The sequence below is a fragment of the Siphateles boraxobius genome, unplaced genomic scaffold (assembly GCF_051911475.1).
Source record: "Siphateles boraxobius isolate OS27281-9 unplaced genomic scaffold, OSU_SipBor_1 6, whole genome shotgun sequence".
Taxonomy (NCBI): Eukaryota; Metazoa; Chordata; class Actinopteri; order Cypriniformes; family Leuciscidae; genus Siphateles; species Siphateles boraxobius.
In genome coordinates this window covers 6,756,685-6,780,682 of record NW_027509186.1, presented here as the reverse complement: position 1 = coordinate 6,780,682, position 23,998 = coordinate 6,756,685, and the positions used below count along the sequence as shown (strand labels likewise).

Sequence of the window (23,998 nt, the reverse complement as noted above, 5' to 3'; positions counted from 1 at the left end):
TCTCCACTCTCCTCCTGTATCTCCATTCCTTCTTCTTCACTTCTTTCTTCATCCTTCTCACATGTGCATCTCTTTATTGCCTTTCTGCAGCCTTGGCACCGCGGTGCTTTACAGTCCCGCGCATAATGCCCCTGCTCAAGACAATCTCTGCACGTGTATAAAGTGCAATCCTTCTTCTGGTGTTCCGTGCTTGCACAAATCCTGCACGTCTTTACTTGAAGGTCATGTATTACTCTAAAAAACTGTGCTCCTTCCTCAGTCATAAATTTGGTGTTGTACGGTAAAGATGTCACCTCCTTCGGAAACATAACTTTTAAAAAACGCGTTCCATCTGCTACCGTAGTCCCTGGATAGTACCTTCTTCTTATAGGAAGGATGGGAGTAACACCCCACATGATCAGCTTATTAACGATGTCCTCATCTTCAATATAACTTGGCATATTCAAAAAAGACACCATTCTTTCCATGGCACACAGCTTCCTCACTTCGCATTTTTGTCCATTAATCATCATCCCATCCAGCAAACCTTCACAGTCTCTCTCATCTTCCATGGTCATTTCAAATTCATTGTTTAGTTTTCTCCTTAACCCAATGAGTTTGCCAATTCCAGCTTCATTTTCCACTGCCTTGATTATCATTGCTATTGTTGTAGTTTCAATGTCTTCCAAAATCAGGGTTAATGTCGCTTCTTTCTTATATTGTCTTTGATATCTTACTTGTTTTTTAAGTCTGTTAACCATTTCTTGTCTTTAATGAAATCCTCAATCTGCTTTCCTCTGTTCCTTTTGCACTTTCTGTACCTTTAGTTGATTGCAGATCCGTTGTCCTTTCTAAATTACTAATGTTCCTTTGCTGCTTTCCTCTTGAAACCACTGTTGCCCATGATGTCTCCCCAAAGTCCTCCTTTGTGTTTCTTTCATCCATATTTGTAATCCTATCATCGTCGTCCTTGTCATCCATCTTGACTCGTTTGCCTTGTCCGTGTGTTTGTACCATTAAATCCATCCTTCCCAAAGTCTTAAACCCCAAACAGTAATCACTGTTTGGGGCTTCAGTAAAACTTCTCAGCAAAGGATAATACTACTTCACCACTTTTCCAGTTAAATCAAAATAAATAAAACAAAATAATGCTTGAAGAGCCTCTCTCTTCTACTACCTTGAATCACTTCCTGGACTGTACCAAAATCGGGCGTGACCAAGGTGGTATGGCCGTAAGCGAAAACTGCTGCCAAAATTGGGCTATTTAAAAGGTTAGACCATTAATGAAGCAAACTAAGAAGAACTTTTGAAAAAACTCAAACTCTTTCATGCTCTCTGAAGAATCTCAGAGACTTTTAAAGGCTTTCTGAAGAAGCTCAGTGAGTCTTTTTTTTTAAACTAAGAGGAACTTTTGAAAAAACTCAAACTCTTTCATGCTCTCTGAAGAATCTCATAGACTTTTAAAGGCTTTCTGAAGAAGCTCAGGGACTCTTTTTTTTTTTTAAATAAAAAATGCTTACAGCACCTGGTATTCCCAGGCGGTCTCCCATCCAAGTACTAACCAGGCCCGACCCGGCTTAGCTTCCGAGATCAGACGAGATCGGGCGTGACCAAGGTGGTATGGCCGTAAGCGAAAACTGCTGCCAAAATTGGGCCATTTAAAAGGTTAGACCATTAATGAAGAAAACTAAGAAGAACTTTTGAAAAAACTCAAACTCTTTCATGCTCTCTGAAGAATCTCAGAGACTTTTAAAGGCTTTCTGAAGAAGCTCAGTGAGTCTTTTTTTTAAACTAAGAAGAACTTTTGAAAAAACTCAAACTCTTTCATGCTCTCTGAAGAATCTCAGAGACTTTTAAAGGCTTTCTGAAGAAGCTCAGTGAGTCTTTTTTTTAAACTAAGAAGAACTTTTGAAAAAACTCAAACTCTTTCATGCTCTCTGAAGAATCTCAGAGACTTTTAAAGGCTTTCTGAAGAAGCTCAGTGAGTCTTTTTTTAAAGTAAGAAGAACTTTTGAAAAAACTCAAACTCTTTCATGCTCTCTGAAGAATCTCAGAGACTTTTAAAGGCTTTCTGAAGAAGCTCAGGGACTTCTTTTTTTTTTTTTTTTTTAAATCAAAAAAGCTTACAGCACCTGGTATTCCCAGGCGGTCTCCCATCCAAGTACTAACCAGGCCCGACCCTGCTTAGCTTCCGAGATCAGACGAGATCGGGCGTGACCAAGGTGGTATGGCCGTAAGCGAAAACTGCTGCCAAAATTGGGCTATTTAAAAGGTTAAACCATTAATGAAGAAAACTATGAAGAACTTTTGAAAAAACTCAAACTCTTTCATGCTCTCTGAAGAATCTCAGAGACTTTTAAAGGCTTTCTGAAGAAGCTCAGTGAGTCTTTTTTTTAAACTAAGAACAACTTTTGAAAAAACTCAAACTCTTTCATGCTCTCTGATGAATCTCAGAGACTTTTAAAGGCTTTCTGAAGAAGCTCAGTGAGTCTTTTTTTTAAACTAAGAAGAACTTTTGAAAAAACTCAAACTCTTTCATGCTCTCTGAAGAATCTCAGAGACTTTTAAAGGCTTTCTGAAGAAGCTCAGGGACTCTTTTTTTTTTTTTTAAATCAAAAAAGCTTACAGCACCTGGTATTCCCAGGCGGTCTCCCATCCAAGTACTAACCAGGCCCGACCCTGCTTAGCTTCCGAGATCAGACGAGATCAGGCGTGACCAAGGTGGTGTGACAGTAAGCGAAAACTGCTGCCAAAATTGGGCTATTTAAAAGGTTAGACCATTAATGAAGAAAACTAAGAAGAACTTTTGAAAAAACTCAAACTGTTTCATGCTCTCTGAAGAATCTCAGAGACTTTTAAAGGCTTTCTGAAGAAGCTCAGTGAGTCTTTTTTTTTAAACTAAGAGGAACTTTTGAAAAAACTCAAACTCTTTCATGCTCTCTGAAGAATCTCAGAGACTTTTAAAGGCTTTCTGAAGAAGCTCAGGGACTCTTTTTTTTTTTTTAAATAAAAAAAGCTTAAAGCACCTGGTATTCCCAGGCGGTCTCCCATCCAAGTACTAACCAGGACCGACCCTGCTTAGCTTCCGAGATCAGACGAGATCGGGCGTGACCAAGGTGGTATGGCCGTAAGCGAAAACTGCTGCCAAAATTGGGCTATTTAAAAGGTTAGACCATTAATGAAGAAAACTAAGAAGAACTTTTGAAAAAACTCAAACTCTTTCATGCTCTCTGAAGAATCTCAGAGACTTTTAAAGGCTTTCTGAAGAAGCTCAGTGAGTCTTTTTTTTAAACTAAGAAGAACTTTTGAAAAAACTCAAACTCTTTCATGCTCTCTGAAGAATCTCAGAGACTTTTAAAGGCTTTCTGAAGAAGCTCAGGGACTCTTTTTTTAAACTAAGAAGAACTTTTGAAAAAACTCAAACTCTTTCATGCTCTCTGAAGAATCTCAGAGACTTTTAAAGGCTTTCTGAAGAAGCTCAGTGAGTCTTTTTTTTAAAGTAAGAAGAACTTTTGAAAAAACTCAAACTCTTTCATGCTCTCTGAAGAATCTCAGAGACTTTTAAAGGCTTTCTGAAGAAGCTCAGTGAGTCTTTTTTTTAAACTAAGAAGAACTTTTGAAAAAACTCAAACTCTTTCATGCTCTCTGAAGAATCTCAGAGACTTTTAAAGGCTTTCTGAAGAAGCTCAGTGAGTCTTTTTTTTAAACTAAGAAGAACTTTTGAAAAAACTCAAACTCTTTCATGCTCTCTGAAGAATCTCAGAGACTTTTAAAGGCTTTCTGAAGAAGCTCAGGGACTCTTTTTTTTTTTTTTTAAATCAAAAAAGCTTACAGCACCTGGTATTCCCAGGCGGTCTCCCATCCAAGTACTAACCAGGCCCGAACCTGCTTAGCTTCCGAGATCAGACGAGATCAGGCGTGACCAAGGTGGTATGGCCGTAAGCGAAAACTGCTGCCAAAATTGGGCTATTTAAAAGGTTAGACCATTAATGAAGAAAACTAAGAAGAACTTTTGAAAAAACTCAAACTCTTTCATGCTCTCTGAAGAATCTCAGAGACTTTTAAAGGCTTTCTGAAGAAGCTCAGTGAGTTTTTTTTTTTAAACTAAGAGGAACTTTTGAAAAAACTCAAACTCTTTCATGCTCTCTGAAGAATCTCAGAGACTTTTAAAGGCTTTCTGAAGAAGCTCAGGGACTCTTTTTTTTTTTTTTAATAAAAAAAGCTTACAGCACCTGGTATTCCCAGGCGGTCTCCCATCCAAGTACTAACCAGGACCGACCCTGCTTAGCTTCCGAGATCAGACGAGATCGGGCGTGACCAAGGTGGTATGGCCGTAAGCGAAAACTGCTGCCAAAATTGGGCTATTTAAAAGGTTAGACCATTAATGAAGAAAACTAAGAAGAACTTTTGAAAAAACTCAAACTCTTTCATGCTCTCTGAAGAATCTCAGAGACTTTTAAAGGCTTTCTGAAGAAGCTCAGTGAGTCTTTTTTTTAAACTAAGAAGAACTTTTGAAAAAACTCAAACTCTTTCATGCTCTCTGAAGAATCTCAGAGACTTTTAAAGGCTTTCTGAAGAAGCTCAGTGAGTCTTTTTTTTAAACTAAGAAGAACTTTTGAAAAAACTCAAACTCTTTCATGCTCTCTGAAGAATCTCAGAGACTTTTAAAGGCTTTCTGCAGAAGCTCAGTGAGTCTTTTTTTTTAAACTAAGAAGAACTTTTGAAAAAACTCAAACTCTTTCATGCTCTCTGAAGAATCTCAGAGACTTTTAAAGGCTTTCTGAAGAAGCTCAGGGACTCTTTTTTTTTTTAAATCAAAAAAGCTTACAGCACCTGGTATTCCCAGGCGGTCTCCCATCCAAGTACTAACCAGGCCCGAACCTGCTTAGCTTCCGAGATCAGACGAGATCAGGCGTGACCAAGGTGGTATGGCCGTAAGCGAAAACTGCTGCCAAAATTGGGCTATTTAAAAGGTTAGACCATTAATGAAGAAAACTAAGAAGAACTTTTGAAAAAACTCAAACTGTTTCATACTCTCTGTAGAATCTCAGAGACTTTTAAAGGCTTTCTGAAGAAGCTCAGTGAGTCTTTTTTTTAAACTAAGAAGAACTTTTGAAAAAACTGAAACTCTTTCATGCTCTCTGAAGAATCTCAGAGACTTTTAAAGGCTTTCTGCAGAAGCTCAGTGAGTCTTTTTTTTTAAACTAAGAGGAACTTTTGAAAAAACTCAAACTCTTTCATGCTCTCTGAAGAATCTCAGAGACTTTTAAAGGCTTTCTGAAGAAGCTCAGGGACTCTTTTTTTTTTTTTAAATCAAAAAAGCTTACAGCACCTGGTATTCCCAGGCGGTCTCCCATCCAAGTACTAACCAGGCCCGACCCTGCTTAGCTTCCGAGATCAGACGAGATCGGGCGTGACCAAGGTGGTATGGCCGTAAGCGAAAACTGCTGCCAAAATTGGGCCATTTAAAAGGTTAGACCATTAATGAAGAAAACTAAGAAGAACTTTTGAAAAAACTCAAACTCTTTCATGCTCTCTGAAGAATCTCAGAGACTTTTAAAGGCTTTCTGAAGAAGCTCAGTGAGTCTTTTTTTTAAACTAAGAAGAACTTTTGAAAAAACTCAAACTCTTTCATGCTCTCTGAAGAATCTCAGAGACTTTTAAAGGCTTTCTGAAGAAGCTCAGGGACTCTTTTTTTTTTTTAAATCAAAAAAGCTTACAGCACCTGGTATTCCCAGGCGGTCTCCCATCCAAGTACTAACCAGGCCCGACCCTGCTTAGCTTCCGAGATCAGACGAGATCGGGCGTGACCAAGGTGGTATGGCCGTAAGCGAAAACTGCTGCCAAAATTGGGCAATTTAAAAGGTTAGACCATTAATGAAGAAAACTAAGAAGAACTTTTGAAAAAACTCAAACTCTTTCATGCTCTCTGAAGAATCTCAGAGACTTTTAAAGGCTTTCTGAAGAAGCTCAGTGAGTCTTTTTTTTAAACTAAGAACTTTTGAAAAAACTCAAACTCTTTCATGCTCTCTGAAGAATCTCAGAGACTTTTAAAGGCTTTCTGCAGAAGCTCAGTGAGTCTTTTTTTTTAACTAAGAAGAACTTTTGAAAAAACTCAAACTCTTTCATGCTCTCTGAAGAATCTCAGAGACTTTTAAAGGCTTTCAGAAGAAGCTCAGGGACTCTTTTTTTTTTTTAAATCAAAAAAGCTTACAGCACCTGGTATTCCCAGGCGGTCTCCCATCCAAGTACTAACCAGGACCGACCCTGCTTAGCTTCCGAGATCAGACGAGATCGGGCGTGACCAAGGTGGTATGGCCGTAAGCGAAAACTGCTGCCAAAATTGGGCTATTTAAAAGGTTAGACCATTAATGAAGAAAACTAAGAAGAACTTTTGAAAAAACTCAAACTCTTTCAACCTCTCTGAAGAATCTCAGAGACTTTTAAAGGCTTTCTGAAGAAGCTCAGTGAGTCTTTTTTTTAAACTAAGAAGAACTTTTGAAAAAACTCAAACTCTTTCATGCTCTCTGAAGAATCTCAGAGACTTTTAAAGGCTTTCTGAAGAAGCTCAGGGACTCTTTTTTTAAACTAAGAAGAACTTTTGAAAAAACTCAAACTCTTTCATGCTCTCTGAAGAATCTCAGAGACTTTTAAAGGCTTTCTGAAGAAGCTCAGTGAGTCTTTTTTTTAAAGTAAGAAGAACTTTTGAAAAAACTCAAACTCTTTCATGCTCTCTGAAGAATCTCAGAGACTTTTAAAGGCTTTCTGAAGAAGCTCAGTGAGTCTTTTTTTTTAAACTAAGAGGAACTTTTGAAAAAACTCAAACTCTTTCATGCTCTCTGAAGAATCTCAGAGACTTTTAAAGGCTTTCTGAAGAAGCTCAGGGACTCTTTTTTTTTTTTTAAATAAAAAAAGCTTACAGCACCTGGTATTCCCAGGCGGTCTCCCATCCAAGTACTAACCAGGACCGACCCTGCTTAGCTTCCGAGATCAGACGAGATCGGGCGTGACCAAGGTGGTATGGCCGTAAGCGAAAACTGCTGCCAAAATTGGGCTATTTAAAAGGTTAGACCATTAATGAAGAAAACTAAGAATAACTTTTGAAAAAACTCAAACTCTTTCATGCTCTCTGAAGAATCTCAGAGACTTTTAAAGGCTTTCTGAAGAAGCTCAGTGAGTCTTTTTTTTAAACTAAGAAGAACTTTTGAAAAAACTCAAACTCTTTCATGCTCTCTGAAGAATCTCAGAGACTTTTAAAGGCTTTCTGAAGAAGCTCAGTGAGTCTTTTTTTTAAACTAAGAAGAACTTTTGAAAAAACTCAAACTCTTTCATGCTCTCTGAAGAATCTCAGAGACTTTTAAAGGCTTTCTGCAGAAGCTCAGTGAGTCTTTTTTTTTAAACTAAGAAGAACTTTTGAAAAAACTCAAACTCTTTCATGCTCTCTGAAGAATCTCAGAGACTTTTAAAGGCTTTCTGAAGAAGCTCAGGGACTCTTTTTTTTTTTAAATCAAAAAAGCTTACAGCACCTGGTATTCCCAGGCGGTCTCCCATCCAAGTACTAACCAGGCCCGACCCTGCTTAGCTTCCGAGATCAGACGAGATCGGGCGTGACCAAGGTGGTATGGCCGTAAGCGAAAACTGCTGCCAAAATTGGGCTATTTAAAAGGTTAGACCATTAATGAAGAAAACTAAGAAGAACTTTTGAAAAAACTCAAACTCTTTCAACCTCTCTGAAGAATCTCAGAGACTTTTAAAGGCTTTCTGAAGAAGCTCAGTGAGTCTTTTTTTTAAACTAAGAAGAACTTTTGAAAAAACTCAAACTCTTTCATGCTCTCTGAAGAATCTCAGAGACTTTTAAAGGCTTTCTGAAGAAGCTCAGGGACTCTTTTTTTAAACTAAGAAGAACTTTTGAAAAAACTCAAACTCTTTCATGCTCTCTGAAGAATCTCAGAGACTATTAAAGGCTTTCTGAAGAAGCTCAGTGAGTCTTTTTTTTAAAGTAAGAAGAACTTTTGAAAAAACTCAAACTCTTTCATGCTCTCTGAAGAATCTCAGAGACTTTTAAAGGCTTTCTGAAGAAGCTCAGGGACTCTTTTTTTTTTTTTTAAATCAAAAAAGCTTACAGCACCTGGTATTCCCAGGCGGTCTCCCATCCAAGTACTAACCAGGCCCGACCCTGCTTAGCTTCCGAGATCAGACGAGATCGGGCGTGACCAAGGTGGTATGGCCGTAAGCGAAAACTGCTGCCAAAATTGGGCTATTTAAAAGGTTAGACCATTAATGAAGAAAACTAAGAAGAACTTTTGAAAAAACTCAAACTGTTTCATACTCTCTGTAGAATCTCAGAGACTTTTAAAGGCTTTCTGAAGAAGCTCAGTGAGTCTTTTTTTTAAACTAAGAAGAACTTTTGAAAAAACTGAAACTCTTTCATGCTCTCTGAAGAATCTCAGAGACTTTTAAAGGCTTTCTGCAGAAGCTCAGTGAGTCTTTTTTTTTAAACTAAGAGAAACTTTTGAAAAAACTCAAACTCTTTCATGCTCTCTGAAGAATCTCAGAGACTTTTAAAGTCTTCCTGAAGAAGCTCAGGGACTCTTTTTTTTTTTTTAAATCAAAAAAGCTTACAGCACCTGGTATTCCCAGGCGGTCTCCCATCCAAGTACTAACCAGGCCCGACCCTGCTTAGCTTCCGAGATCAGACGAGATCGGGCGTGACCAAGGTGGTATGGCCGTAAGCGAAAACTGCTGCCAAAATTGGGCCATTTAAAAGGTTAGACCATTAATGAAGAAAACTAAGAAGAACTTTTGAAAAAACTCAAACTCTTTCATGCTCTCTGAAGAATCTCAGAGACTTTTAAAGGCTTTCTGAAGAAGCTCAGTGAGTCTTTTTTTTAAACTAAGAAGAACTTTTGAAAAAACTCAAACTCTTTCATGCTCTCTGAAGAATCTCAGAGACTTTTAAAGGCTTTCTGCAGAAGGTCAGTGAGTCTTTTTTTTAAACTAAGAAGAACTTTTGAAAAAACTCAAACTCTTTCATGCTCTCTGAAGAATCTCAGAGACTTTTAAAGGCTTTCTGAAGAAGCTCAGGGACTCTTTTTTTTATTTTTAATAAAAAAAGCTTACAGCACCTGGTATTCCAAGGCGGTCTCCCATCCAAGTACTAACCAGGCCCGACCCTGCTTAGCTTCCGAGATCAGACGAGATCGGGCGTGACCAAGGTGGTATGGCCGTAAGCGAAAACTGCTGCCAAAATTGGGCTATTTAAAAGGTTAGACCATTAATGAAGAAAACTAAGAAGAACTTTTGAAAAAACTCAAACTCTTTCATGCTCTCTGAAGAATCTCAGAGACTTTTAAAGGCTTTCTGAAGAAGCTCAGTGAGTCTTTTTTTTAAACTAAGAAGAACTTTTGAAAAAACTCAAACTCTTTCATGCTCTCTGGAGAATCTCAGAGACTTTTAAAGGCTTTCTGAAGAAGCTCAGTGAGTCTTTTTTTTAAACTAAGAAGAACTTTTGAAAAAACTCAAACTCTTTCATGCTCTCTGAAGAATCTCAGAGACTTTTAAAGGCTTTCTGAAGAAGCTCAGGGACTCTTTTTTTTTTTTAAATCAAAAAAGCTTACAGCACCTGGTATTCCCAGGCGGTCTCCCATCCAAGTACTAACCAGGCCCGACCCTGCTTAGCTTCCGAGATCAGACGAGATCAGGCGTGACCAAGGTGGTATGGCCGTAAGCGAAAACTGCTGCCAAAATTGGGCTATTTAAAAGGTTAGACCATTAATGAAGAAAACTAAGAAGAACTTTTGAAAAAACTCAAACTCTTTCATGCTCTCTGAAGAATCTCAGAGACTTTTAAAGGCTTTCTGAAGAAGCTCAGTGAGACTTTTTTTTTAAACTAAGAGGAACTTTTGAAAAAACTCAAACTCTTTCATGCTCTCTGAAGAATCTCAGAGACTTTTAAAGGCTTTCTGAAGAAGCTCAGGGACTCTTTTTTTTTTTTTAAATAAAAAAAGCTTACAGCACCTGGTATTCCCAGGCGGTCTCCCATCCAAGTACTAACCAGGACCGACCCTGCTTAGCTTCCGAGATCAGACGAGATCGGGCGTGACCAAGGTGGTATGGCCGTAAGCGAAAACTGCTGCCAAAATTGGGCTATTTAAAAGGTTAGACCATTAATGAAGAAAACTAAGAAGAACTTTTGAAAAAACTCAAACTCTTTCATGCTCTCTGAAGAATCTCAGAGACTTTTAAAGGCTTTCTGAAGAAGCTCAGTGAGTCTTTTTTTTAAACTAAGAAGAACTTTTGAAAAAACTCAAACTCTTTCATGCTCTCTGAAGAATCTCAGAGACTTTTAAAGGCTTTCTGAAGAAGCTCAGTGAGTCTTTTTTTTAAACTAAGAAGAACTTTTGAAAAAACTCAAACTCTTTCATGCTCTCTGAAGAATCTCAGAGACTTTTAAAGGCTTTCTGAAGAAGCTCAGGGACTCTTTTTTTTTTTTTTTAAATCAAAAAAGCTTACAGCACCTGGTATTCCCAGGCGGTCTCCCATCCAAGTACTAACCAGGCCCGACCCTGCTTAGCTTCCGAGATCAGACGAGATCAGGCGTGACCAAGGTGGTATGGCCGTAAGCGAAAACTGCTGCCAAAATTGGGCTATTTAAAGGGTTAGACCATTAATGAAGAAAACTAAGAAGAACTTTTGAAAAAACTCAAACTCTTTCATGCTCTCTGAAGAATCTCAGAGACTTTTAAAGGCTTTCTGAAGAAGCTCAGTGAGTCTTTTTTTTTAAACTAAGAGGAACTTTTGAAAAAACTCAAACTCTTTCATGCTCTCTGAAGAATCTCAGAGACTTTTAAAGGCTTTCTGAAGAAGCTCAGTGAGTCTTTTTTTTTAAACTAAAAGGAACTTTTGAAAAAACTCAAACTCTTTCATGCTCTCTGAAGAATCTCAGAGACTTTTAAAGGCTTTCTGAAGAAGCTCAGTGAGTCTTTTTTTTTAAACTAAAAGGAACTTTTGAAAAAACTCAAACTCTTTCATGCTCTCTGAAGAATCTCAGAGACTTTTAAAGGCTTTCTGAAGAAGCTCAGGGACTCTTTTTTTTTTTTAAATAAAAAATGCTTACAGCACCTGGTATTCCCAGGCGGTCTCCCATCCAAGTACTAACCAGGCCCGACCCTGCTTAGCTTCCGAGATCAGACGAGATCGGGCGTGACCAAGGTGGTATGGCCGTAAGCGAAAACTGCTGCCAAAATTGGGCCATTTAAAAGGTTAGACCATTAATGAAGAAAACTAAGAAGAACTTTTGAAAAAACTCAAACTCTTTCATGCTCTCTGAAGAATCTCAGAGACTTTTAAAGGCTTTCTGAAGAAGCTCAGGGACTCTTTTTTTTAAACTAAGAAGAACTTTTGAAAAAACTCAAACTCTTTCATGCTCTCTGAAGAATCTCAGAGACTTTTAAAGGCTTTCTGAAGAAGCTCAGTGAGTCTTTTTTTAAACTAAGAAGAACTTTTGAAAAAACTCAAACTCTTTCATGCTCTCTGAAGAATCTCAGAGACTTTTAAAGGCTTTCTGAAGAAGCTCAGTGAGTCTTTTTTTAAAGTAAGAAGAACTTTTGAAAAAACTCAAACTCTTTCATGCTCTCTGAAGAATCTCAGAGACTTTTAAAGGCTTTCTGAAGAAGCTCAGGGACTTCTTTTTTTTTTTTTTTTTTAAATCAAAAAAGCTTACAGCACCTGGTATTCCCAGGCGGTCTCCCATCCAAGTACTAACCAGGCCCGACCCTGCTTAGCTTCCGAGATCAGACGAGATCGGGCGTGACCAAGGTGGTATGGCCGTAAGCGAAAACTGCTGCCAAAATTGGGCTATTTAAAAGGTTAGACCATTAATGAAGAAAACTAAAAAGAACTTTTGAAAAAACTCAAACTCTTTCATGCTCTCTGAAGAATCTCAGAGACTTTTAAAGGCTTTCTGAAGAAGCTCAGTGAGTCTTTTTTTTAAACTAAGAAGAACTTTTGAAAAAACTCAAACTCTTTCATGCCCTCTGAAGAATCTCAGAGACTTTTAAAGGCTTTCTGCAGAAGCTCAGTGAGTCTTTTTTTTAAACTAAGAAGAACTTTTGAAAAAACTCAAACTCTTTCATGCTCTCTGAAGAATCTCAGAGACTTTTAAAGGCTTTCTGAAGAAGCTCAGTGAGTCTTTTTTTTTAAACTAAGAAGAACTTTTGAAAAAACGCAAACTCTTTCATGCTCTCTGAAGAATCTCAGAGACTTTTAAAGGCTTTCTGAAGAAGCTCAGTGAGTTTTTTTTTTAAACTAAGAAGAACTTTTGAAAAAACTCAAACTCTTTCATGCTCTCTGAAGAATCTCAGAGACTTTTAAAGGCTTTCTGAAGAAGCTCACCCAGCCAGCAATGACATGTGGGGCCCATATGAGGGCTTGATGGACGGCAAATGTGGGCCCCATTATGGGCTTGCACACGGAATCCACATTGGGGCAAGCTGTGGAAGCCCAGACGTACTAAAAGTGGGACCTGTAAGGGTACTGCATGGGTCTAAATTGGGCAATTCATGTCAGACCCATTTGGGCAGGTGGGGCCCAAATGGGTCTTAAGTGGGCTTGCACCCGGGATCCAACCATGGTTACCCTGATGGGCTTTAAATGGGCTCTGTAAGAGTCTTATGTGGGTCCTAAGTGGGAAATTCATGCCAGACCCATTGGGGCCCCATCTGCCCAAAGGGGTTTGCACCCAGGATCCAGCACCGGGCACCGTGGATGCCCAGATGGGCTTTAAATGGGATCTATAAGGGTGTTATGTGGGATCTTAACCGGGCAATTCATCACAGACCCATTTGGGCCCCACCTGCTTAAAGGGCGTTTAAAATAGGCTTGTACCCAGGATCCACACAGGGGGCCAGCCGTGGATGCCCAGATGGGTTTTAAGTGGGACCTGTAAGGGTCTTATGTGGTTCTTAACTGGGCAATTAATGTCAGACCCATTTGGGCCCCACCTACCTAAAGGGGTTTAAAGTGGGCTTGCACCAGGATTCAACCGTGAATGCCCCTATGGGCTTAAATTGGGCTCTGTAAGGATCTTATGTGGATCCTAACTGGGCATTTCATGCAAGGTCTATCTAAGCCCAACCATGCCAAATATTTTAAGGAAACAATCTAAGAAAAACTTAAATCGAAGAATGAATATAAGTCCAAGATAAATACAAGACACTTGACGCTTTGAACTGCAAGAAATATATTGTTTAATTGAACAACAAAAACAATTTAAATGTCACAACAGTAGATCTCTGAAAAAAAATATCTGAAAATCTCTGAAAAAAATAAAATAAAAAATCTCTCCAAAAAAATACATTAAAGGAGTAGTTCACTTTTAAAAAAACTTTTGCTGATCATTTACACACCCCCATGTTATCCAAGATGTCCATGTCATTCTTTCTTCAGTCGAAAAGAAATTAAGGTTTTTGATGAAAACATTCCAGGCTTTTTCTCCATATAATGCACTTTTACTGGGTACCAAACGGTTCAAGGTGCAAAAGACAGTTTCAGTGCAAACTGTTCAAAGGGCTTTAAACGATTCCAGACGATGAATAAGGGTCTTATCAAGTGAAACAATCGCTCATTTAAAAAAAAAAAAAAAAAAAAGTTTGAGTTTTATAAGCTCAAATGCTCACCTTGCTCTGTTCTGTGATGCACGTCCGTGACTCTCCTCTTCGAACCCGTTCATCAAAATGCAAAATGAACAAATCTTTTTTCAAGTAATTGGTTCATTCAACGAACGAAATGACTCGGAAAAAGATTTGTTCCTTTTTGATAAACGAGTTCAAATAGGAGAGTCACGAACGCGCATCACAGAACAGAGTAAGGCGAGCATTTGAGCTTATAAAACGTAAACTTTGTTATTTTTTTTTTTAAATGAGCAATCGTTTCGCTTGATAAGACCCTTATTCATCGTCTGGAATCATTTAAAGCTCTTTGAACAGTTTGCAGTTTGCACTGAAACTGTCTTTTGGACCTTGAACCGTTTGGTACCCAGTAAAAGTGCGTTATATGGGGAAAAATTCTGGAATGTTTTCATCAAAAACCTTAATTTCTTTTCGACTGAAGAAAGAAAGACATGGACATCTTGGATGACATGGGGGTGAGTAAATTATCAGCAAAAGTTTTTTTTTAAATGAACTATTCCTTTAATACGAAATACACTCATGGCGTGGTGGATGCTCCCTTTTGTCTTTGGGCTCTTGCAGCCCTCTCCCCTCCACGGTCACGTGCGCCGGTGAACCACTTCCCCAGCGCCATTTCCACTTGCTTGCGGTTCACACTTTGAGTAATTGCATTACTCTTCAGTGCACCTAAAAACAAAGGAGCATAAGTCAATTTAGCAAGGTTCTTTTTTGCTCCAACTTGCAACTCTTCAACTCATTCAGTCAAGTAAAACACATTTCCACATGTGGTAAGCTAAAATGTTTCATGGAGTTTTATATACCTATAACCTTTTTTCCATTACATGTTGAAATTTACAGTAGTTTCAAATGCACACCAGATTTGAGCGACATTAAAAACCATTTTCCATGAATATATCAAAATTCATGAATTCTCCCGAGGCGACCCCTTTGTATGCATTATTTTAATGCGCCAGGTCGTTTTATTACTAGTTAGTTACTAGTATTACTAGTGTGTTCTAACTTACAGGAGCACTTTTGTGTCCCCACAAACAACCGTATCATTTAACTTTGAATAAATAAAAGAAAGGCCAAATACAAGTTCCATTGAGCAATTAAAAAACTGAATTTACGATAGAAAACTTCAAAAAGACGCAGATCTTTGAAGCACAGCTTGCCCATCCGTCCAGTCACGTTATACTGCCGTTGCAGTTCTGGCACCATTATGAACATCATCCTCCTGGTGGCATCTTCTAGTGAGGAACCCCCTATGTCTGCAACCATGGCAACCTTAAGAGTAAACAGTAAGAGCACAGTACATTCGAAGTCACAGGAAGAAAACGCGATATTAAGTCAGAATATATCATAAAATATTAAAATAAAATGGCGTCAATTTCTGAGCTTGTATTTGGGTATGCTATGGATCGCGACAACATATAGGATATTGCTAGGCAAATGTGTCAAAAAAGTGTCAACATATTCCTGTATTTCATTTTCTCTGCAACATGATGGAAGGACACAGTTCCGGCATGTGTGCTATAAGCAGAGACTCCCACACAACTCACGAGTATAAGTATAATGGTCTTTATAACTTGTATATTTAGCTAAGGACTGCTTTTTTTCTGATTTAAGATTAGACAATGCAGCAGTGAACTGATGTTCAAGTTTACTTAAGTCATTTCATTGGGACTACATTTAGGTGAAAAATGTTGTAGCAGACATGGTTGATTTGTTATAAATTTACAAAGTTTTGAAGCAACCTGGCATGGGACTTGAACTCTGCAAAGTTTAGTGATTCATTAAGCATGGGAAGGATTTTGTCAGAAGAAAGAAAACACAGGAAAACAAGAAGATTTGGCCCCCAAAAACTTACCACTTCAGATATGAATTCAGGGTCCGACAACTTCTCATTCATGGCGATAACGTCCTCAACGTTGGCCAGGGGGAAAACAGCGCCATCCGGTATTGCCATGACTGGCATGGAATCTTTTTTGAGCAGTGCGTTTAGCATCTGCCCATGCAGCTTCAATATGTCCTTCACTTCTTCTAGCAATGTCACTAATGTGATGAACATTGCTCTATCAATGTTTTGGGGGGCTAAAGTTTGGCCACGCAGTAACTGGGCTGCTCTGTGGCCAGGAGACGGGGTGGAGCTGCCGTCAAGTAGGCTCATGCTGAGGCCACTTCTGGGGGTCCCACAGGGGTTTCTCGGGGTCAGACTCTGTCTTGCTGGGCTGACCCTGGTTACCTGGTGACCAAATTTGGTGACCAAATTTACAATTTGGAAGCAGAAACTTTGACTTTAAAGAACATTTCAATACCTATAAACGAAAACAAAAAAACTCATATAAATACTATGGCAGATCTACAAGCTCATAATGCATTGTAACATCAGGCGTTGTGAACTCGCTCACCCTCCCAGAATCGTTGGGGCTGCTCCCCCCGCTGGATCCGCTCCTCCGGGATCTGCTCCGCCTCCCGGAACCATGGGCGCTGCTCTGCCTCCCGGTGACATGGGCGCTGCTTCCCCTGCGGGATCCATGGGACCTGCTCCTCTGGGACCTGCTCCGCCACCCGGAAACTTGAGGGTTGCGGCTTCCCCTCTGGGACACATGAGGGCTGCGGCTTCCCCTCTGGGACACATGAGGGCTGCGGCTTCCCCCCTGGGACACATGAGGGCTGCTGAGTCCCCTCTGGGACACATGAGGGCTGCTGAGTCCCCTCTGGGACAAATGAGGGCTGCGGCTTCCTTCCTGGGACACATGAGGGCTGCTGAGTCCCCTCTGGGACAAATGAGGGCTGCGGCTTCCCCCCTGGGACACATGAGGGCTGCTGAGTCCCCTCTGGGACACATGAGGGCTGTGGCTTCCCCTCTGGGACACATGAGGGCTGCTGAGTCCCCTCTGGGACACATGAGGGCTGCTGAGTCCCCTCTGAGACACATGAGGGCTGCTGCTTCCCCCCTGGGACACATGAGGGCTGCTGAGTCCCCCCTAGGACACATGAGGGCTGCTGAGTCCCCCCTGGGACACATGAGGGCTGCTTAGTCCCCTGTGGGACACATGAGGACTGCGGCTTCTCCTCTGGGATACGCGAGGGCTGCGGATGGTCCTCTGCACAATTTGAAAGCAGAAGCACAGCATTAACAACATTTCAATATCCTAAGAGGAAGAAATACCGGTAACACTGCAGCAAATTAAAAACACAACACTACCATTAAAAAGTAATATATATATATATTTTAGAGGTGGGCATAGATTCATTTTTTTAATCTAGATTAATCTAGATTAATATTGAAATTAATCTAGATTAATCTAGATTAAAATGGCTCATTTGAATTCTCCCGAAGGCATTCAGAATATGTGTGCTACCCAAATAATGACTAAAAGTAAGTCTTTGAGAATAGTTTGCCTCGCGTATGGATGTGCATTTCTGCCAAAAATGCCATTCGACAATCGAGGAGCAAAAGTCGAATATCGTTTAAAAAAAAACGCAATGACAGAAAGGGAGGCCAATTTCATCTTTAGCGATTTGTCATCAAACAAACTGTTTATTAATTGAACAAGTAACATGTTTTCGTCCTTTTTTTTAACATAGTAGGCTAATTGGAAGAAGAAAAAAAACAATACGCACGACAGTCCGTTTTTGCATCGCCAATGCTCGTTAGGTCAAAAAATAATGTCAAAAAATTTTATGTGAACCTGCCTTGTTACTGCAATAGCCTCATTTTTAAACAAATTAGTTTCAATCAATGAACTATTCGTGTGATTATGCCACTGCGCAATACACACACAATGTATTACTGAATGAAATGAAATCGAATGTATCGTCCTGTGGAATCATTCATTCACAGACAGCTTACGAAGATGTTCAACTAATAAAGATCTTCATCGCTGGCAAAAATATGATGCATTTGCAGATTTGCATTCACTAGACTAGACTGTAGATCGGCCACTTCATCCAACGCTCTTGATGCTCTTAAATTTTCCTGTTTCGACTCCGAGTGTGAATTGAAAGCGCTTCAGACGATTCAGTGCGCGAGGAACTGAACAGATCAACTGATTCGCGAACCGATTTAGACAGATCATCTGACAACTTGTTTGATGAAGTCTTTGAACAGAATCGACTCAAAAGAGTGATTCATTTGTAAATGAGCATCGCTCATGCCCATACAAAGGACACAGCGCGCTTGGAATAAACTCATTTAACAACGTATTGCATTAAAATAAAGTAACGAGAGGAACGTCGCCCAACGTAACAAAGTAAAAGTACACCTTGTGTCCCTGACAGGAAAATACCCTACTGCGCGATCTGTGACAGTAGGCGCGGCGTCATACTACACATTAGAATTGCGCGAAAATATAACGATATTCGAAAAAGCTATTTATGATCCCAACCCAACTTTGATTAACGGCGATATTTTTTTTATCGCCCGATAAGTGTCTCACGTTAACGCAGCACGTTAACGCTGATAACGGCCCAGCACTAATATATATATATATATTAGTGCTGTAGCGGCGCGTCGATGATGTTGACGCTTCGACGTCAACGTCATATTTTTTGCGTCGACACTTCTTTATTTATTTATTTTTTGCATGTTCCCGGCGGTACAGTTTGCCACACACCGGAGACCGAAACATTGCAGAATAGAGGACAAAGACAACTAGAAGTGAATGTGCTTTCCATTAAATGAATCACACACATTAAGCAAACCCTTAACAAAAAAACAAAAAAAATCACTTGCTCCCAGTGATTGGGAGCACTTCGACTCGGCGCATATATATCTATGGACTCGGCGAAGTAATATAATCACTCTGGAGAGGGAGAGGACTTTTCACGAGTGATATTACTGCGCCGAGTCGAAGTGCTCCCAAGCACTTGCTGTGGTATTCCGCCATACATTATAGTTATCCACTGTACACGCTTAGAAAAGCGCAACGTTTTATTTTGAGTCACCATTCTTGGTCGAGTTACTCTACTGGTGTAACTGTATTTAAATAGGGAAAATGTGAAGGTGTTTAGTCGCTTCTCTGCTTGGCCCCTATTGAATGAACTGGGCTAGTTAAGTGCGATCAAAGTGTCTCGCGTCAGAGCGATTGAGTGCATGCACTGAGACGAAAGAGGTATGTATCAACTCGTCTTAGTAAAGGGAATAACATAGTTTAATATGAAAAAAATGGTGGAGTATCCCTTTAAAGTAAAAATAAATTAAATCCTGACCATATGCTACTATATCTACATTCTCATTGAAGGAGGGACATTTTCATTTCTCCTTTTTGTAGGTCTCGTTTCACTTAATCATTTCAAACACTTAATCACTAACCCTGTTTTTTGTCCGGGCTTCACCTGCACTCCACGCTTTCTTAGACACAAACGCCTCGGGAGGGGTAGGTGGCAAGACATCTCCCTCGATGTCCGTTTCCTCCTCACTGGAAGCCAGCAGGGGTTTTGGGGCTCTATATTCAGTTAAAAACATACATTTAAACTTTTACAACAGAATACACTGGGAAAAAAGCAGTTTTTGTTGTTTGTTAGAGGCATACTGATCTAGTTTTGGACTCTAAAATATTGGCATCGATATTGCTTTTTATGATTTATTCCCACCAAAAAGAGTTTTTTTTTTATATTGTATGTGGCTCAAGGCATTTTTCTAACAACTGCCATATTTGAGGTAAATGAAAAATGGAAATTAAAGGAAAAGGAAAAGTTTTTTTGAACCTGGACCTTATTTCTAGCACGAAATAAGTTCATAAACTCACCCGGAGAAGATTGGAGTCACCTGTCGTTTGCAAGAAATTTACATCCATCTCAATGAGTGCTATTTCAGCAAAACGGTAGATGTCAGTGCCAGTAACATTTCAGCCTAAATAAAACATTATCAGTAACAACACGTCTTCTTTTCACCTATATATAGTTATACATTGCTAGTGCTATCCCTCGTTGACTTTGGAGCAGCTTGGTTGTCTTCCAGGGCTTTTAAATTTTTTTTGCAAACTAGCCTGAGGTTATCTAGATAGCTTTGGGTTGACAGACGTCGATGACGTCACTTCACATAATTTTGCACAATGAAGATGTCCTACACATCCTCAAAATCGGATATTCTGATATATTGTACTAAACTAGCAGTAGCAAGTTAGCAGGCCATTGATTGTAGTGTACAATGCTGAAATAAAATAATTATGTGGTGGCAAACGGCAATGACGTCATCAGCTCGTATTGACAAATCTTTTTAAAAATCCCTGGATGACATGTTCAAGTCATCAAGGGATAGCACTAGCAATGCATACATAATGGTGAATAGAAGACGTTTTGTCACTGATAATGTTTTATTTAGGCTGAAATGTTACTGGCCCCGACTTCTACCGTTTTGCTGGAATGGACGCAATTGCATGGATCAAAATATCTCCCGAAGGACAAAAAGTGACTCCAAACTTCCCGGGGTAAGTTTATGAAAATATCACATGCTAGAAACAAGGTTTTAAAAAAAAACGGTACAGCTTAAAAAAAAAAACAGTACTTGTCCTTTAATGCCAGAAATTCTGCAACGCCACAAACATTGTATTCTGTATATTACATTACCTCCTTTTTCGCCTTGCAGGCATTTCATCACCATCTGTCTGTAAGTCAGACGTTGCCTCCGCTTTTTTACATTTTTGGCGAGCAGCCTCGAAAGTGTCTTAATAATAAAAGGAAAAAGGGTATTAGTATGCAATCTATGGTGACCGTGATAAAAAAAACTATTTAGGTGTTTGCACCTAAATTCCTGGAGTTGAATAAACATGAAAAAATATTGTTTACCATTTATGATGACTGATGTTGGTTCAGACAAAAGACAATTGAATATAGAAATCACAATTTTACAGCCTAAATTTGAAAAGTACATTATTGGCACACATAGAAATTGATGTCTTATTGACACTGAGATAGATAGATGACAGACAAAGTATTTGTCAAATTCAGAAAGAACCTCTTACCTGCCCATCCAAGTACTCTGATGGAGTATTTCGGCCACGATTCCTCTGGCTTCTGTCGGTCCTTCACAGCCTTGGTTACATTACGGCCTGATGGCCAGAAACACTCACTGTGTCTTCGGTCATCCAACAAGTTGGAATTATATCCACCACAGCTTTGCCATCATGGGTCTCGTCAATAAACTCGACAATACAGTACAGGGACATGCTGCAAAGTTCATAATGGTTACTGATTGTGTAATTGGACAAATGCAACAGCTCCATCCTGCAATGGCAGAAGTATTAGTCTCTCAGTTAAATCTGTGACCGACACACTATGCAGCTGGTGAGACAGCCGTGTCACTGTTCTAATCCCCACACACGTTGACTCAATAGGGTAGTTGTAAAAGCTGTCTTGTTTTTCATAAAACTGACAGACTGCGTACATACCCCCCGATACCAACTCAACAATGTTCCGAACCACAGCAACTTTTCCCTTAACATTAAAACAATTGCTGCCTTTACGACGTGAAATTATATTGCCATCATGTCTGTACTTCATGTACTGCATGCAGACAGGAACATCAGGGAGAGTCGGACCTGAGAAATGTGGTTGTAGAGGCTTATTTGCCCTCTCTTTTCCACTTTTAAGGGAGAGTGAACGCTGTTTCTCACTGAGACGCCTTACGAGTTGTTGAACTGCGCCTTGGGGCCGTCTCACCATCCGCTTCATAGTCCCCAGATGGTTTTCGAAAGGGAAACATGACACGTTGTCTAGGGAACCAAATTTTCTGGCATCATCAGCAAGATGGATGAGTGAGTGAGTGTTATAGACTAGCTGCTCTGATCCATATATCTGTCCAAAATTTGTCACATAACATTTCAGTAGCTTGCCTGCATATTCACAGTGCTCAGAGCACAAGGCTGGACTGAGAAGTATCTCATTGCAACTGAGAGTATCATAAAGTTTTTGTACAGCCTTGTTGGTAGGCGTCCTTTCAGTACCACAGGACCCGTGTACAACAGAAACTGCCGATATTCAGTGGCCTTCCAATTTCTGTATTCTCTAAGTGACCTTGGCTTACGTGAAAAATTCTGTGGGAGATTTGCTCTGATTGATTCCAAGTGATCAGAAATCATGTTGATTGTGGAAGAAGAAAGACGACTACTTAAAGGTCCCTTGGTCCAAAGATGTACAATTCTTCTAACATGTCCTAAGCATACCAAATGCATATAGTCAAGGACAAAGCTTGACACCATTCTAATCCCAAGCTCTTGTAGCGGTGAGACTATATCATTATGGTGATGTTCACTATCGAGCTGCTGATCAAAGGTCAAGTCTGTTCGAAGCGGTGCAGTCAATTCTGGAAACACATCTGTACCTAAATGAACCCCATACTCAGTGCATCGCTCGCAGGAGCTGTAGCCAGTGTGACCTTTGATGCATTTCAAGTAGGCACGAGCAGGTGCATCACAGATAAATGCATCTGGAAGAGCAACATTGTAATGTCTTGCATTGTATTCTAGACCATCATGCATTAATAGCTTCAACTCCTCAATGAAATCCTTCAGGTATTCATGAACCAATTGAGGCTTTGTTGGGCCTGCAAACAGACCAATGACACCCACATTAGCTCTGGGAAGTTCCTTGATCTTAACCAGAATAGGCCATAACTCCTGTTTAGAGCTGCCTGAGAGGGGTATACCATCAATGTTGATGCGCAGTGTTATAGTGTCTACTGAGGAATGTGATTCCTGTGACAGGGCTGAAATGATTGCGTTAGACACTCCAATATGGCAGTAGCATCCAGTTCCGATGTCTTTGATTTCGTAGGTTGTTGAGGTTGACAAAAGAGTTCTTGGATCTTTTGGTAACTCCAAGCCACATTGCACTAATAAGTGCAACAGCTCTGACAGGGCACTATGTGAAATATTGTGATTTACTGACCAGTCTCCCAATTTCCTTCTAATGTCACTAAAGCTACAAGGGTGTGATTTTTCAACTGTTCTTTCCGAATCAGTCTGATCATTTGTGGCTTCAAAACTGTGTTTGGAAACAACTTCAGAATGTGATTCTTCATCACTTTGAGACCCCAACTCTTCACTGTGATGTCCACAGATCTGCTTGTCATTTGAATTGTTACTTCCATGAGACTTAAAGTCTTCCTCTGATGCATTGAAATCCATATTTGTTGGCACAATGTCCTCGTCATTATGGCAGCCTTCCAAATAATTCAAGTGCTCCTGTACTTTCATTTTAACACGTCTTCGTTTAGTCCAACGACTGTCGTCATAATCCATTTTTCTTTTGGAACTGTAATAGACAAAGCTTTTATACTTTATAAAACCGACAGACATATTGAGGTGTTTAAGTTAAAGACCTGCTGACTAGGGCTGTGTTGAAAAAATCGATTCACCAATTCTGAATCGATTTTCATATTAATTTCTAAAGATCGATCCGTAACTCAGAGGATCGATTTAATAATAGGAACTTTAACTTGCCGCGACTGGGAGATCCCTGTATGCGCATTGAAAGGCTTTCACTCAGCGCGCACACTGTTACAACAACGGGCTTTGAGTGAGTCATTCGTTCATTCAAAGAACACGTTCAAAAAAGCTGATTCATTAAAAGAGATGTAATGAAACAAGGTGTTAATTATTTTTAACTTTGAGTTCCAGTTTTCAAGGCTCAGCTGAGCAGCAATGCGTCGCATGGGTAACGCTGAAGCTGATGCTTCACTTATTAGAGACCAATATGGCATTGATTCAATGCATGACTCGCTGATTTTATTTCCCCGCGGCTTCCTCGCGCTGTGGAATGCTGACCAGCGCTGCTGCTGACGCGCATTTATGGTAAATACCCGTGACGTGAAAGGATGATATGACAAATATTTCGCTTTCCTTTGACACGGCAACCTTTTTCACGAATACATATGACTTCAAAGACAGACGCAGGTAATCCGCACGCGCTCTGCCGATCTCTCTCATTCACTGTCTGTGCGAAGCCTCTGTAGGCTACACATCACCACGATAAACAGTCTTGTTTGTTATCATTATGAACTTGTTTAACATTCAATACACATGCATGAAGTTCAAAACAAGCAGTTAAATGTCTATAATAGCCTAGTATCAATATGTTGCATAACTACAGTCCTGTAATTCAGGTAACAGCTGGAAAAAACAAAAAAACTCATATCTAAATCTCGAAAATCGGATCAGATCGGATCGAATCGAATAATGATAATCGATTCAAGATCTTGAGAATCGGAATCGAATCGATTCTTGAAATTTGAATCGAAACCCAGCTCTACTGCTGACTGTCACACACGTGTGTGTGAAATTAATTGTGGCTCAGATAATATATTCCAATATCCAAAGATTGTGACTCATCCCCAATCTGCATGG

General features: G+C 39.8%; 20 non-coding genes across 20 annotated transcripts; all 20 read right to left on the bottom strand.

The window, feature by feature from the left end:
* Positions 1–1,492: 1,492 nt before the first annotated feature.
* LOC143716711 (5S ribosomal RNA) lies at positions 1,493–1,611 on the bottom strand. Its single transcript, XR_013196173.1, has one exon. It is a non-coding gene; the product is annotated as a 5S ribosomal RNA (ribosomal RNA).
* A 488-nt stretch (positions 1,612–2,099) lies between these two features.
* LOC143716696 (5S ribosomal RNA) lies at positions 2,100–2,218 on the bottom strand. Its single transcript, XR_013196158.1, has one exon. It is a non-coding gene; the product is annotated as a 5S ribosomal RNA (ribosomal RNA).
* Positions 2,219–2,598: 380 nt separating this feature from the next.
* LOC143716767 (5S ribosomal RNA) lies at positions 2,599–2,717 on the bottom strand. The gene has a single exon (XR_013196228.1). It is a non-coding gene; the product is annotated as a 5S ribosomal RNA (ribosomal RNA).
* A 276-nt stretch (positions 2,718–2,993) lies between these two features.
* LOC143716765 (5S ribosomal RNA) lies at positions 2,994–3,112 on the bottom strand. The gene has a single exon (XR_013196226.1). It is a non-coding gene; the product is annotated as a 5S ribosomal RNA (ribosomal RNA).
* A 692-nt stretch (positions 3,113–3,804) lies between these two features.
* Positions 3,805–3,923, bottom strand: LOC143716755 (5S ribosomal RNA). The gene has a single exon (XR_013196216.1). It is a non-coding gene; the product is annotated as a 5S ribosomal RNA (ribosomal RNA).
* Positions 3,924–4,199: 276 nt separating this feature from the next.
* On the bottom strand, positions 4,200–4,318 carry LOC143716692 (5S ribosomal RNA). The gene has a single exon (XR_013196155.1). It is a non-coding gene; the product is annotated as a 5S ribosomal RNA (ribosomal RNA).
* Positions 4,319–4,800: 482 nt separating this feature from the next.
* LOC143716754 (5S ribosomal RNA) lies at positions 4,801–4,919 on the bottom strand. Its single transcript, XR_013196215.1, has one exon. It is a non-coding gene; the product is annotated as a 5S ribosomal RNA (ribosomal RNA).
* A 380-nt stretch (positions 4,920–5,299) lies between these two features.
* Positions 5,300–5,418, bottom strand: LOC143716684 (5S ribosomal RNA). The gene has a single exon (XR_013196147.1). It is a non-coding gene; the product is annotated as a 5S ribosomal RNA (ribosomal RNA).
* A 274-nt stretch (positions 5,419–5,692) lies between these two features.
* LOC143716672 (5S ribosomal RNA) lies at positions 5,693–5,811 on the bottom strand. Its single transcript, XR_013196136.1, has one exon. It is a non-coding gene; the product is annotated as a 5S ribosomal RNA (ribosomal RNA).
* Positions 5,812–6,186: 375 nt separating this feature from the next.
* LOC143716691 (5S ribosomal RNA) lies at positions 6,187–6,305 on the bottom strand. The gene has a single exon (XR_013196154.1). It is a non-coding gene; the product is annotated as a 5S ribosomal RNA (ribosomal RNA).
* A 587-nt stretch (positions 6,306–6,892) lies between these two features.
* LOC143716690 (5S ribosomal RNA) lies at positions 6,893–7,011 on the bottom strand. Its single transcript, XR_013196153.1, has one exon. It is a non-coding gene; the product is annotated as a 5S ribosomal RNA (ribosomal RNA).
* A 482-nt stretch (positions 7,012–7,493) lies between these two features.
* On the bottom strand, positions 7,494–7,612 carry LOC143716661 (5S ribosomal RNA). Its single transcript, XR_013196125.1, has one exon. It is a non-coding gene; the product is annotated as a 5S ribosomal RNA (ribosomal RNA).
* Positions 7,613–8,095: 483 nt separating this feature from the next.
* On the bottom strand, positions 8,096–8,214 carry LOC143716648 (5S ribosomal RNA). Its single transcript, XR_013196113.1, has one exon. It is a non-coding gene; the product is annotated as a 5S ribosomal RNA (ribosomal RNA).
* A 380-nt stretch (positions 8,215–8,594) lies between these two features.
* Positions 8,595–8,713, bottom strand: LOC143716637 (5S ribosomal RNA). Its single transcript, XR_013196100.1, has one exon. It is a non-coding gene; the product is annotated as a 5S ribosomal RNA (ribosomal RNA).
* Positions 8,714–9,092: 379 nt separating this feature from the next.
* Positions 9,093–9,211, bottom strand: LOC143716677 (5S ribosomal RNA). Its single transcript, XR_013196141.1, has one exon. It is a non-coding gene; the product is annotated as a 5S ribosomal RNA (ribosomal RNA).
* Positions 9,212–9,589: 378 nt separating this feature from the next.
* LOC143716660 (5S ribosomal RNA) lies at positions 9,590–9,708 on the bottom strand. The gene has a single exon (XR_013196124.1). It is a non-coding gene; the product is annotated as a 5S ribosomal RNA (ribosomal RNA).
* Positions 9,709–9,984: 276 nt separating this feature from the next.
* On the bottom strand, positions 9,985–10,103 carry LOC143716689 (5S ribosomal RNA). Its single transcript, XR_013196152.1, has one exon. It is a non-coding gene; the product is annotated as a 5S ribosomal RNA (ribosomal RNA).
* A 381-nt stretch (positions 10,104–10,484) lies between these two features.
* On the bottom strand, positions 10,485–10,603 carry LOC143716659 (5S ribosomal RNA). Its single transcript, XR_013196123.1, has one exon. It is a non-coding gene; the product is annotated as a 5S ribosomal RNA (ribosomal RNA).
* Positions 10,604–11,088: 485 nt separating this feature from the next.
* Positions 11,089–11,207, bottom strand: LOC143716635 (5S ribosomal RNA). Its single transcript, XR_013196099.1, has one exon. It is a non-coding gene; the product is annotated as a 5S ribosomal RNA (ribosomal RNA).
* Positions 11,208–11,694: 487 nt separating this feature from the next.
* LOC143716625 (5S ribosomal RNA) lies at positions 11,695–11,813 on the bottom strand. Its single transcript, XR_013196089.1, has one exon. It is a non-coding gene; the product is annotated as a 5S ribosomal RNA (ribosomal RNA).
* Between the last annotated feature and the right edge of the window lie 12,185 nt (positions 11,814–23,998).